The sequence below is a fragment of the Chrysemys picta genome, chromosome 14 (genome assembly GCF_011386835.1).
Source record: "Chrysemys picta bellii isolate R12L10 chromosome 14, ASM1138683v2, whole genome shotgun sequence".
NCBI classification, from domain to species: Eukaryota; Metazoa; Chordata; order Testudines; family Emydidae; genus Chrysemys; species Chrysemys picta.
The window spans coordinates 32098924-32113916 of NC_088804.1; positions in this window are offsets into that span (position 1 = coordinate 32098924).

Below are 14993 nucleotides of genomic sequence, written 5' to 3' on the forward strand. Positions count from 1 at the left end.
CTCCTGATGTCAAATAGGTATCAGAAATCTACCTCTGCTGCATAAACATACCAAAACTGTTTACAGATGTGCAGCATATAGTTTCTACATGCTGCACCTGTTTCTAAGGGTCCAATCCCACAGGGTACTGCACGCCTCCTGAGAAGGGCTTAGTGTTGTCAATTTCCATTGGAACGCTTGTGGAAGAATCAATTTAATAGAAGGTGAAGATGCTGAGCTCCTTAATTAAATACAGTGCTTTGGTCTATGGCAGGCCTGAGCCAGCTAGTATGGGTAGTAAAGTAAGATTAGAATCAACATTACTCTTACTTCCACTGAATGTATTGCTGTTTCTTGGCTTTTTATGAAAGGGAGGGAGGTTTAGGAAATTATTTCAGCAAAGAAATGTCATACACTCTTTGAAACACCTTTTGCTGCCTTTGAGCAAAATGTTCTGTTGGCTGGGATCAGTTCGAACAGAGCTATGATTTGTTTGGTTTTGGTTAGTTTCACTTGTTCAAACTCAAACTTGCTTTTAACAGTGATGAGACTAGTAGCGCTAGAACACTTTTTATAGCAGGGTGCTGTGCCCCCCTTTAGCCCTTTCTGGGCCCCCTGCTACCCCCTAGAGCTTGGGCTGGGAACAGGGCCGTGGCTCCGGGAGGGGGGGATGCAGACATGGGTAAGGGGGCTGAGGCTGGGGCCACAGCTTGGGGTGGGTGCAGAGCCCCAGCACGGGGCTGGCAGCCAGGGCCCTGGGTGCAGGGCCAGCAGCTGGGACCCCAGGCACGGGGCTGGGAGCAGAGCCCGGTGTAAAACCTGGGGGTGCTGCCACAGCCCCTGCATCCTGCACCTATGGATCAGACTATAATGCCGATTCACCGTGCTGCATTACTAGAGTCAGGGCCGGTGCAAGGAAGTTTCGCGCCCTAGGAGAAATTCCCACCTTGCGCACACACACACCCCCGCCAGCCCTGCAGCAGCTCCCCACCCTAAGGCACCCCTCCGTGGCAGCTCCCCCACCCCACCCCGGGGAGCGGTGCGGCAGCTCCCCACTCCAGCTCACCTCTGCTCCGCCTTCTCCCCGAGCACGCCGCCCCTGGTCTAATTCTCCTCCCCCCCCAGGCTTGCGGCGCCAAACAGCTGATTGGCGCCGCAAGCCTGGGAGGCAGAAGAAGTGGAGCGGCAACCGCACGCTTGGGGAGGGGGCAAAGGAACACTGTAAAAAAAAATTGGGGGCACCACCTTTTGGCACCCCAAAATTTGCCGCCCTAGGCTACTGCCTAGTTTGCCTAAATGGTAGCACCGGCCCTGACTAGAGTGCAATGTGAGCGTTAGCTGCATGAGTACCAGTGTAATAATAATAATCGAGTAAAATTCAGATGGACTTTATGTTTTGCTAAAAGAGAGCATGTATATGGGAAGGAGGGAGGGTAGTCTGGGGGAGGAAGTGCATCAGATGGATGATGAAGTGTCATAAATTGAGAGGAAGGATGGTTAAGGCACTGGATAGGGACTCAGGAGATCTGAGCTCAGCCACACACTTTCTGTGTGACCTTAGGTAAATTTACTTAATCTCTTTGGGCCTCAGTTCCACATCTGTAAAATGAAAATAATAATCTGTCCTTTCTTCCACACTTTCTCCAGGCCACCCATTTCGATCTTTAGAGCAGTGGCTCTTAGAATGTGTTTGTACAGCACCTAGCACAATGGAGCCCTAATCTTGTTGGGGGATCTACCCTGATGATAAAGAAAACGAAGGTAAATGAAAGAGTTGAGAGAGGGAATATTCACCGGCCTCTCAAGCTTCCTGCCTCTGAACTTCTCTCAGCTAATATGAGGAAGTCAGGAACAACCAGCACATCTTTCTCAACATAATACAGCCCACAAAGTCATTGCATTCACCCACAGCATCTCATAGTTCCTGAGAGGCGCTACCCTTTGCAGAATAGTAACACCACTTGCATAATGAAAATAGAGAAATGGGTAGCTGGGGTGGAAGCAGTAGCCATGAAAAACCTTTAGCGTTCAAGGTTAATGTAAAGGCTTATAAGAAAAATATTCAACCCAGTGTTCCGAAGTAATTTAGTCAATTAATTCTCCTGTCATATCTGTCACACACTAGAAGATGTTGAAGTTAAGATAACATAGAAATCTCTGCTGCCCTCAGGCAATGAATGCAATTTTAAGTTATTCAGTTAAATGCATTCCTCTTTTAATAGTTGAGCTTTCCTCACTGGTCACTTGTCTATTTCCATTGCCACATGTTGAATCCACATTAATCAGCTGCTTTATGTGCATTCTGTCAGGCATGTAAGTGGCTATTCAGTGCTAGTAATTGTAACTTTTTTAGCTAGCACTGCAAAAGGTTTCTTCACTGCTGTATTTAACACTAAAGTTAGTCAAAACTCGGACTTTCCATTCCATAAGGAATTCTGACATTTTGAAATTTCCTTTTGGCCCAAATGAAACAAAAAGTCGAAATTACCATGAAACAAAAATGCTGAAATAGTTAGTTTTGGAAACATCAGAATAACCTTATAGAAAAGTTTCATGTTTATAAGATCAAAGCATTTAATTTTGACTATTGTTCTGAATGTTATATTGTAAACGTACAAGTGTAAATGATAACATCAAAATGAAACATTTTGACCTTATCGAAACACAATGTTTTGTTTGTTTCCCATCAAAAATTTTGAATAAATTAATACTGTGATTGTTACTGTGAAACGTTTCGATTTTGTCAGATAAGCACATTTCAATGGAAAATTGTTCCACTGGAAATTTTTCAACTTGTTCTCCTTAACACTGTTTTATTTTACAGACCAAGAGACTGATTCAATCCCTTGCCCAGGCCCATTTACACCCCTCTAGCATTGTAAAGGAGCAGAATGGCGCTGTAATGGGCCTCCAACGAAGAAGTACAGTAAGGCCTGTGTAGATGACTCTATACCAGTGGTTCTCAATCTAGGGCCACCTCTTGTTCAGGGAAAGCCCCTGGCGAGCCGGGCCAGTTTGTTTACTTGCTGCGTCCGCAGGTTCGGCCAATCACGGCTCCCTGGCTGCGGTTTGCTGCTCCAGGCCAATGGGGGGCTGCTGGAAGCGGCGCGGGCCGAGGGATGTGCTGGCCGCCCTTCCTGCAGCCTCCATTGGCCTGGAGCAGCAAACTGCAGCCAGGGGAGCCGTGATTGGCCGAACCTGCGGACGCAGCAGGTAAACAAACTGGAGCGGCCCGCCAGGGGCCTTCCCTGAAAAAGCGGCAGCCCTAGTTTGAGAACTACTGCTCTATACCACTCATCCCCCTCAACCCTTGGTGTAGAGGCATGCAGGGGAAGTGGCTGGGGGCAGTGAAGGCTAGAGGAGGAGTGGGTGGTTAAGAAAAGAGCTCAAATGTTCTGTGCTCCAGCTATTTTAGACCCTGGAACATTCCATTAGTGGCTGTGAGGAAGCTGACCCTCAATGCATCCCAGAATCCAGAAAGCACAAATCTGTCAAAGTCAAGTTTTCACCGGCAAACTGGGCTTGGCCTTCTTTCTGTACTGGATCTCCCTGGAGATGAGGCCCTTGCAGAGCAACCTGAGTTATTTCATTAATGCAATCCCATCTCTTACAGGTAAAAGATGAAGAGAGTGGCTACAATAAAAACCTATTTTGCATCCCTAAACATTATGAGGAAGACCTAGAAAGAGTCTTTATTCCTCATGGTCTCCTCTGGGATAGGTATGAAGATGATAAATTTAGGGGCAACAGCAGTCAAGCCAAATGATGGCATTGTTAGCAGGTCAATTTTAGCATGAGGCAGGACTGAGTGGTTTCATTACGTGGGTGTTTGTTTGTCAAGATCTAGGATCAGACCATTTTATTTCACTGCCACCTATGCAGGATTTGAAGCTACATAATTACAAAAGGGAAGATATGCTGCACTAACTCACTCTGCCATCTAGCTCCATCGGCCTTGGATCCAGGTGACTGGCGTGGCCCATTGCAGAGAAAGTCTCCAGCCATGGATTCCTGACTTGGGTCTGCAGGATTCTTATACCCTTAACTCCCATAAAACATTCTGGGGTGTCTGGATCTAGGGAATTGTAGCAAACCCATTTTTGCTTAAGGGAAGAACTATGTCAAATGGAACTGGTGTCAACTTGCACAATTAGGCCCCAATCTTCAACTGGGCCATTGACTTCAATGGGTCTCCACATGGAAGACAGGATTCAATCCATGCAAAGCCGGCAGCAGGAACATGGCCTTAGCTTCTAAATCCAGCAGGTGATTCATTCATTCTAAATATTTCTACAAATGTGCCAACAAACAAATAAAATAAAACACATGCACATCAGTGTTTGGGGTTTTTTGTGTCCCTCCCACCCCCTTGTAGGGCAGAACATTTGACTAGAGACATCGTGTAAGATATAGGAGATGACCATATTGTTGTGCTCTGTGTCCTTAAAGGGGGCTATAAATTCTTTGCTGATTTGCTGAAACGTAAAAAGCACTAAATTGAAACACTGATAAATGGACTACAAGCTATCAGGAACAGTATCCCTGATAATGTCACAGCTAACCTGGTGGCTGAACTTTGTGATTTTGTCCTCACCCACAACTATTTCACATTTGGGGACAATATATACCTTCAAGTCAGCGGCACTGCTATGGGTACCCGCATGGCACCACAATATGCCAACATTTTTATGGCTGACTTAGAACAACGCTTCCTTAGCTCTCGTCCCCTAACGCCCCTACTCTACTTGCGCTATATTGATGACATCTTCATCATCTGGACCCATGGAAAAGAAGCCCTTGAGGAATTTCACCATGATTTCAATAATTTCCATCCCACCATCAACCTCAGCCTAGATCAATCCACACAAGCGGTCCATTTCCTGGACACTACTGTGCTAATAAGCGATGGTCACATAAATACCACCCTATACCGGAAACCTACTGACCGCTACACTTACCTACATGCCTCCAGCTTCCATCCAGGACACACCACACGATCCATTGTCTACAGCCAAGCTCTAAGATATAACCGCATTTGCTCCAATCCCTCAGATAGAGACAAGCACCTACAAGATCTCTATCAAGCATTCTTAAAACTACAATACCCACCTGCTGAAGTGCAAAAACAGATTGACAGAGCCAGACGAGTACCCAGAAGTCACCTCCTACAAGACAGGCCCAACAAAGAAAATAACAGAACACCACTAGTTGTCACCTTCAGCCCCAACTAAAACCTCTCCAGCGCACCATCAGAGATCTATAACCTATCCTGAAAGATGATCCTTTACTCTCACAGATCTTGGGAGACAGACCTGTCCTCGCTTACAGACAACCCCCCAACCTAAAGCAAATACTCACCAGCAACCACACATCACTGAACAAAACCACTAACCCAGGAACCTATCCTTGTAACAAACCCCGATGCCAACTCTGTCCACATATCTATTCAAGTGACATCATCATAGGACCTAATCACATCAGCCATACCATCAGGGGCTCGTTCACCTGCACATCTACCAATGTGATATATGCCATCATGTGCCAGCAATGCCCCTCTGCCATGTACATTGGCCAAACCGGACAGTCTCTACGCAAAAGAATTAATGGACACAAATCTGACATCAGGAATCATAATACTCAAAAACCAGTGGGAGAACACTTTAACCTGTCTGGTCATTCAGTGACAGACCTGCGGGTGGCTATATTACAACAGAAAAACTTCAAAAACAGACTCCAACGAGAGACTGCTGAGCTGGAATTGATATGCAAACTAGACACAATCAACAAAGGATTGAATAAGGACTGGGAATGGCTGAGCCATTACAAACATTGAATCTATCTCCCCTTGTAAGTATTCTCACACTTCTTATCAACCTGTCTGTACTGGGCTAGCTTGATTATCACTTCAAAAGTTTTTTTTCTCTTACTTAATTGGCCTCTCAGAGTTGGTAAGACAACTCCCACCTGTTCATGCTCTCTGTATGTGTGTATATATATCTCCTCGATATATGTTCCATTCTATATGCATCCGAAGAAGTGGGCTGTAGTCCACAAAAGCTTATGCTCTAATAAATTTGTTAGTCTCTAAGGTGCCACAAGTACTCCTGTTTTTTTTACTGATAAATCTGTACCTATTACTGTGAATGTTGTTAGACTAAAAAGCTACTGTGTAAGTTGTTTTCTCTTTCATGCAAATTGACTCCATATATTTAAATTCTGAGACCTATTAGTTTACATGTTGTTGGCACTCAAGAAAAGGAAGAAAACATTGAATTTACGCAAATGTCTTGTTTTAAAACAACAACTTAATTTATGATGCATTGAAAAGCAACTGATTTACTGACTTGCCCAAAGGAACAGAAGCATATTATATAATGAACAGTGTGAGTACATGAGAGAATATTAAAGAACTGTATCAGGGAATAGAATCCAGGTCTCTTGACTCCCACTCACTTGCTTTAAACTCCTGCATAAGTGCTATTACCATTATAGAAGCTGAGGAGGTAGGAATTCTAGGTTATGGATTACATATGGTCTGTGTCCATTGATTGTGGGTATTGACTATCCTCCTGAAGGTTTGGTTCTTGTAAACTATATTGAGAGGTTTACTTTAAGAATGTTTTATTTGAAAATCTCTGACATGCCACATGGATCTACTGGATATAATCCCCCACTGAGTGAGGTGAGAAGGGGCACTGGAAACCATTGCAACCCTAAGATCGCACTAGTTGCCATAAAGCAGCTCTGTGACTTGTAGAGGGAAGATTCTGTCTTATGTTCCTGTTTCCCCACATGAAAACCCTCAGCTCTGTGCATGAGTCAGAAATTGTCCCATAAGGAATTAAATATAGTCATTCACACTCACCTGCAAATGCATCGTACGGTTCAAAACCACACCCACTCCGTTGCACTACCTACATATAACAGAGCTGACTGGAAGCCATGATTTGTACTCCAGAAATACATCAATTCAAATGCCTGTCTAGGCTATTGAAAACTAAGATCTTTTTTCCTAAATCCCACAATCTAGATGCTTATTTCTCTGACTGATGGCTGTTTAAAGCTGAATTTGCCATTTGAAACAGTAACAGAAAGCACAAAATTCATACTAAATGCAAGCATGTGGGGTCAGGTTTTCTTAATCTCCTCCTAGAATGGTTCAGCTACAGAAAAAGTCAATACTGTGGAAGAAGAACCGCCTGCATTAAATGGAAAGGTATGAACCAGCTTCTTCGGCATTAGCTGGAAAGAGCAGTTTTTAACTTTTCTCAGCGAAGTTCAAGCTAAACTATTTCAGTTGTTGGCTATTGGAAATGAAACCATTAGGGCCCCATTCTACGCTGCCTTGCACTTTGTGGAATTACAATTAAGCAAAATGGGTGAAAAAGTCACCATTCTGCTTTATGCATAATAAACAACATTCCATAAGACCTGAAATCAGCGGTCCTCTTGCAATTTTTGTTTGATAGCATTATCATACTTTTTTGGCCAGAAGAGCAATGAGAACAATGGGAGGTGCTGGGTGCTGAACTCTTAAGAAAATCTATGTCAAAACCCCACACTTTTCTGCCTTTTCTCCACCTTACTTGCCTGTAATTGAAATTTTCAGTGAAAATATGTCTCTCGTACATCAATAGCATTAATTGAATTTTGTGGTGAAAATAACTATATACAGGTACATTGTAAATATTTCCAAGATAATTTTGTGTGCTTCTTTGCTACATGATGAACACTGCAATACAAAATGTCTTAGTTGAGGTATGTGATTTATTGATATGACTATATGCAGAAGCATTGTTTTGCATATCAGAATTAAGCATATTTGTTTTTATCACTTAAATTGTACCGAGAGACTATACTTCCATGTGTCTCCCAGCTAAAGTGTGTATGTGTCATATTATCATAATAATGTGCTCTTGGTACCACTGATCACCTTGTAAACTGTACTGACTATTTTCAGATCTGTTGAATAACTTATTTCTTGCCTTTCTTTCAGGACATTATTGAGACTGGTAGAACAATGCAGACACTGCTTTCAAAATTAAAGGTTTACAAGTCAAAGATGGTAAAGGTAGTATGGCAGCAATTCAATAAGAAGATAATGGCTTCTGTTTAAGTGAATATTAAGATTATTGCCCAGAGGAAAGCAGACATCAATATTTATCCCAATGGATGGCAAATTCTGATATGAACAGAAATGAGAAGTTAATATATGTATTACTATTTTCAGTTCCCTGGATAAACAAAGGTGTTTTTCATATAAATCATTTAATTCTGGGGGATGCCCTGCTTTTCTATGCCTTTTTTGGCGATGCTCATTTTACAAAAGACCCAACATTAAAATAACACATATATTCCAGCTCATCACTGTTTTTACTATTGTTTTTTATGAACTGGCAATGTGATCGGTGCTGTTTACTCTCAAGTTCTTTGAGATCTGCAGATAAAAGATTATTATTATCAACCAAAAATTTTGAATGAAATCTCTTTGAAACCACTAAATTGGGCTTTAGTGTGGACCAAATTGGGCCCCAACAAAATCAGGTACAACTCACATTCACATCTATAAGAACCATGTCTGCCTATGTGAGAGCCGAATGTAACCCTATAATTTTCTGGATTCCCTAATATCCTTTTTGATTACGTTCAGTTACAAGAGCGATAGATGCTTTAAAAACATCTAAATATACAGACAGAATATTTCTCCATAAAGCAAAAAAGACTGTGTGTTTTCACATACATTAGTGTCTCTTAATATTCTCTTTCTCAGGCAGGTTCACAGATTCTAAATGTATCTCCATGGCCTTGCTGCTTTGGAGGCAGACACGCTTGTTGGCTCAAGATTCATGTTAAGCTTTGCCACTGAAGATCCAACCAGTTATCTCTGCTTCTAGAGCTGTATAGGAAGTAGCCGGCCTTCCTCTGCGTGGCAGCAGCAATGCCAACGCCATGCATTCAAAAATTACGAGCCATTCCCTTCAACATCATGAGACTGGCTAAAAAGTAAAGAGACTAAAAAAAAAATAGGGTTTTTATTTGCTTTCTGGTTTTTGAGCTGTTAAGGTGCTCCTGAGGCACATTTTCAAGCTTTTCTTTGCAACCATCAGAAATAAAAAAACTCTTTTCAGCTATTTAATAAAAACACCACCACCTGAGTCTTACATATACACATAACCGTAAGAGCGAGGTCTTAAAAATAATCCCACACCTAGTGAATGTCACAATAAAAGCATGAGAACTGGCAGCAGTGGAGTCAGGGACATGTCTTGGGTTCTTTTATCTAGAATTCCTTTTCTTTACTCAGATGCACCTTTTATAACCAATTGCTCCAAATTCTAATTGATGGTTCATTTATTTATTTATTTTATTTTAAACGTACAGTCTGCTATTTAAAAGGACACCTCAAAATTCAGGATACAGATCAGACTGTAAGTATAGCACTTCTGTAATGTCCATGTCATCCAAAAAAAAAACATGCTCTAAAATAAAATCTTGACAAATCTACCTACAGGTGCTACTGGCATGTAGTGGGGTATGAGGCCCAAAGGAAAGGGGCCTGGGGAGAAAACTGTAGAAATGTAGTACTGGAAGGGACCTCAATAGGTCATCTAGTCCAGTTCCCTGCACTGAGGCAGGACTAAGTATTATCTAGACCATTCCTGATAGGTGTTTGTCTAACCTGTTTGTAAAAACCTCCAATGATGGTGTAACGTTATGAGTGTAGTATAATATTTCATTGGAAGGTGACAGGGCCAGAAAGAGTTAATTAACTCAGACTGACCTGACCCATGGGTGAACCTTAAGGACTGGTTAGAAAGATATGTAAATGAATAGAGCTTTGAAATGCAAGTCTGCATTGTTAGAGGTAAAAGGGTAGATGTTTGCTCAGGGCTTGTGATGTAAGCAAACAAGTCTTGTCTATTGCTATAGTTTTAAATTAAAAGATCAAAAAAGGAATATTAACATTTATGATGATACTTGAATGAAATAGTATTATTGTCTATATGTCTCTTTGAAGGTTGTGGTAACCTGTATCTGAACTGTTTAATGGATAAATTGCCCTGTGCTAATTGCCAGGATGTTTGGAAGGAGAATTAAGCCTATTGTTTTCTCAGGCCGAAAGGCTGCTGGAAATGTATGAGAACTGGGACACGATCCTGCTGCATGTCAGATCTGCTTTGGGTTTCAAGAGGGGGAAACCTTAAGCCACAAGGATTGAGATCCCCAGTCATTGACTGGAGCCACCCTGAATATGGACATTGGACTATAACCTATGGACTATATCTAAAAGGACTTTTGGCAAGTACAAGCTCACCTCTACTATGTATCTGAACCTCAAGAATTGAATTCAAGTGTGTATGTATATTGATCTTTTAACCAACTCTCTCTCTCTCTTTTCTTGTTTAATAAATTTTAGCTTAGTTAATAAGAATTGGCTATTAGAGTGTATTTTGGGTAAGATCTAAGTTATAATTAGACCTGGGTATGTGGCTGATCCTTTGGGATTGGAAGAACCTTTTCTTTTATATGATGAAGTAAGATTTTCAGTAATCATCATCATATCTGACAGGTGTGTCTGGACGGAGGCCTGAGGCTGGGTACTTTAAGGGAACTGCGTTGTTTGGACTTCTGAGTAACCGTGAGGTACTACAGGAGCTGTTTTGTGCTGGCTTGGTAAACCTAAGTATTGGAATATCCACCAATTTTGGGGGTTTGTCTGCCCCGTTTTGTTTGCAGTTCACCCTAATTGAGTGACCTCAGCTGGCTCCCACGGGCAGCACCGACACAGATGGAAATTCCATAGCCTCCCAAGGTAATTTGTTCCAATGCTTAACTACTCTCACAATTAGGAAGTTTTTCCTAATGCCTGACCTAAATCTCCCTTACTGCAATTTGAACCCACTGCTTCTTGTCCTGTCCTCAGTGGATAAGGAGAACAATTTATCACTCTTCTCTTTATAACAGCCTTTGTGTATTTGAAGACTGTTATCATGTCCCCCTCAGTCTTGTCTTCTCCAGACTAAACAAATACAACTTTTTCAATCTTTCCTCATAGGTCATGTTTTCTAGACCTTTAATCATTTTTGTTACTCTTGGCAGGACTTTCTCCACATCTTTCCTGAAGTGCAGCGCTCAGAACTGGACATAGTACTCCAGTTGAGGCCTTATCAGTGCTGAGTGAAGTGGAAGAATTTCTTCTCGTGTTTTGCTTACAAGGTTCCTGCTAATACATCCAGAATGATGTTTGCTTTATTTATTTTTTGTTTTGCAACAGTATTATGTTGCTGACTCATATATCCACTGTAATCCCGAGCTCCTTTTTTTGTAGTACTCATTCCTACGCAGTCCTTTCCCATTTTGTATTTGTGCAATTGATTATTCCTTCCTAAGTGTAGTATTTTGCATTTGTCCTTATGTGAAGAAAAAACTTGTATTCTAACAACAAATTGTCCCATACTGGAAGCTCACACAGTTGGAGGAGCGTGACAGCTGAATTTTGGTCATTATATCCAAAGGTACCTTACAAGTTTGGATTAATCATCAGAAAGTGTGTTCTCTCTGGATTTGGTTCAAAAGTGGCCTATTGGAACTAACATCTTGTTAGTCCCACTCTGATTCCAGCACTATCAGATCAGAACTCAAACCACATCCGTGGTATAGCCTTGAACCCAATCCCCTAGTCTGTACCTAATACAATTTCAAAACATGAATCTCAGCACATCTATTAAATCCACATCTCTATGGCACAGAGATACAAAAAAATAAACAATGAGATTATGCATCCTTGGGATGGATTGCCTCCATTTTTACCCAGATATTCTTGTTCTCATACAATACAAATATGTATTTAATTAAAATGATGGTGAGTTAAATAATATATTCATTTAAAATGTTGGTGAGATAAATAATTTAAGAAGACAGATGTGTTGAAAAATTGAACTTTTTTTGTATAAACAGTCTACTTTTTTCCCCAGTAATGGTATCAGTCATTAATTGGTGGAATAAATGTCTGTGACCTATTTCAGCAATTCGAGGGCCTGACTCTGAGAAGTGCTAAGCACCCATAAGTCCCCTGAAAGTCAATGCTCAGCATCTTTCAGAAACCACAGGAGCATGTGGTAAATGCAGCCTCTTGTATTTCAAGTTAAAGTGTATAGTGTAGATATGAAATATTAAGAATTAGACTTTGTTACAGGTATGGGGTTTGAAATCCCAGATAACTTTGTGGTGGGATATGATCTTGACTATAATGAATACTTCAGGATCTAAATGTAAGTGCATAATTGAATGTTTGCTTATATATAAAACATCATTATGTTTCAGTCATAGCACAGATTTAGCTAAAATATATTGTTTGCTATTTTAAACTTTTCAAAAAAGATGAAGCATAAAAGACACAGCTAGATAATATTCAGGAATTTTTGACAAATTACTAAAACTTAAAAGCTGATTAACCATTTAAAAAAAGCAAAAATGCTACAGCTAAGGCTTTGAATTAAAACCACCTAGATATAACAGTGCATGCCTATTTTACCCTGCTCTTTCCCAGTCCCCACAGTTAGTTTATTAAATCAGACTTACACAAAGGTCCATGTCTTTCTTTTCCTAGTTTCTACATTATTTAGATCTATTTCTAACATGACAAACCTATTCCATGAGAGCCAGATATTGGTCTTTCATGGCCACAAATAAAGTTGAGAAAGACATGAGAAACAGACAAAAGTGACCTTTTCAGTTTGGTTTTCACAACACTCAACCTTGCTATAAATTATTGAGCCCAGAAGCAAAAGTCAAATCCAAAAATCAACATAGTTTGGATTGTTTGGTTCTGAGGCTTTGGCTGAGGACAATCTATTCTATTGCCATTATCAATGTGATCTTTAAAAAACATTCTCTATATGGACATGTAAATAAAGACACTAAACAGCCCATAATTTTGCTTCCAGAATATTTATGTAGGGAGTCCTTTATGCAATATCCTTTTCGCTATCTGTTTTCTAGTAAGAACAATGTGATAATGTTAGCAACAATCCAGACCATTTAGTATTTACCTACTTTTGACAAATTGCCAAATTCATCAGAACAAACCCATCCTATCCTGCAAGTACTTACTACCACCCGACTCAGTTGTAGCTTTGCCACAAGCCCTGAATAAGGGGCAGGGAGTAGTTGCCTTGCCCCAGGAGCTGTGTCACAATCTGGTCCCTGGTTTCCCTTTGCTCCCTGAATGAAAGTAAGCTGTGCGCACCCAGTACCACGTACAAATAACTTCCCTCTGCATGCCTCGAATGAGCTGGCCAGTATGATAGGGCAGAGCCAATGCTCAACCACACACAACCCATTACCGCAGGAGGGGGAGTTAGGAGCCCCATGACTACTCAATCTCTCACACTGTTGCTTGTGATACAGATAACCAGTACAAGGAGTGTGGGCGCACCTTATACTCGCTAACTTCCTGAGAACGCATGCAGAAGGAGTTGGTTTTACCCAAATGTATTACTTTCTTCTTCCATGAGACTATTCATGATAGTAAGTACTATGCTTGGTATTAAGGTCCAGATCCTCAAAGATATTTCGGTACCTCGCTGCCACTGAAATTAATGGGAGGTAGGCACTAAATACACCTTTGAGGATCTGGGCCAAAGTGTTTGCATGGAGAGGGAAGTTATTTGTACTAGGTAGTCGGCTGGCACAGGTTACTTTCATTCAAGGAAGCAAAGGGTGGCCCAGGGATCAGACCATGTGTACTTGCAGATCTGGCCTGAGAAAACACAACAGAAAAAGCTACAGTAATTGCAGAAGCATTTGCTTTATTGTAGGAATATGGAAAGCAAAGTGTGTTGCTTGGTTTGTACACCAGTCCTAAGAACACTATTAACAGATTCTCTGTTTAAAAACAAATAATGCAAACCAAATTATTTTTAAAGTAAGAAATTGGTCAAAGGTGCATGATAATTACATTTTTTGTTTGTTTCTAAAACATCTGCACTCTGAGAAAGCCAAAGAGAAATACTGTCTGACAACATCACTATCTGCAATAATGACCCAGTAGCACATTCAGGTGTTTGGATGGACAACCCAGGAACCAATCTCTCATACGGATTTCTTAAAAGAACTGCAATATGTTCTTAAAGATTTGTTTTGCTGTATGTTTTTTCTACAGTAAATGGTTAACCTATTTTATATAAACAGTCTAAAAATGTATATATTCTACAACAAAAGCAAATGCTTTCCGTGCAAGTTCCTTTAAAACTGTGGGAACATTTAATATAATGTCAGTATTGTATTTTGTTGCAAGTAACAGAAATAACTCAAAAATGCCATTTTGGTTTCTAGCGTATTGAAGTTACACTGTAACGTGCATTTTATTTAAACTGCAGTGATGCATTGTTAAACAACTAATTGTCTGTGCAAGCATTGTAGGGACTGCAGGTTAATTGAGTCTACTCTATAAAGTGTGTACAGTACACAGAACAGAGCCTGATATGTTAATTTATTTAACAAGATTGTAAAAGAATGTGCGCTGCAAGCTAGTTAAAGGTATATTTGTACTCTTGTCTTCAGAGAATTGTTTCACATTTGTCTGAGATGTCATTTGGATTGCAGATGTCAGAACAAGAAGCAGTGGTCTCAAATTGCAGTGAGGGAGGTCTAGGATGGATATTAGGAAAAACTATTTCACTAGGAGGGTGGTGAAGCACTGGAATGTGTTGCCTAGGGAGGTGGTGGAATCTCCATCCTTAGAGGTTTTTAAGGCAATGTGATAATAGATTGCCATTACTGTATTTGTGAAAGGACATAGGCATTGTGTAGGATATGCCCGGTTGAGAGGTACCCTGACTGTACAAATAATGGATTTTGGCCACAAATCTCTATCTAAGGGAGTCCAACTTTATCTGTCCAAGGGACCTGTTTTGCTTTGGCTTCCCTATCTGAAGTTTCTATGCCCCGTGTGGGGACAGCTGCAGGATTGGATCAGTATTAATAGGACCGGACCAGTAGTAGCAGAGCTG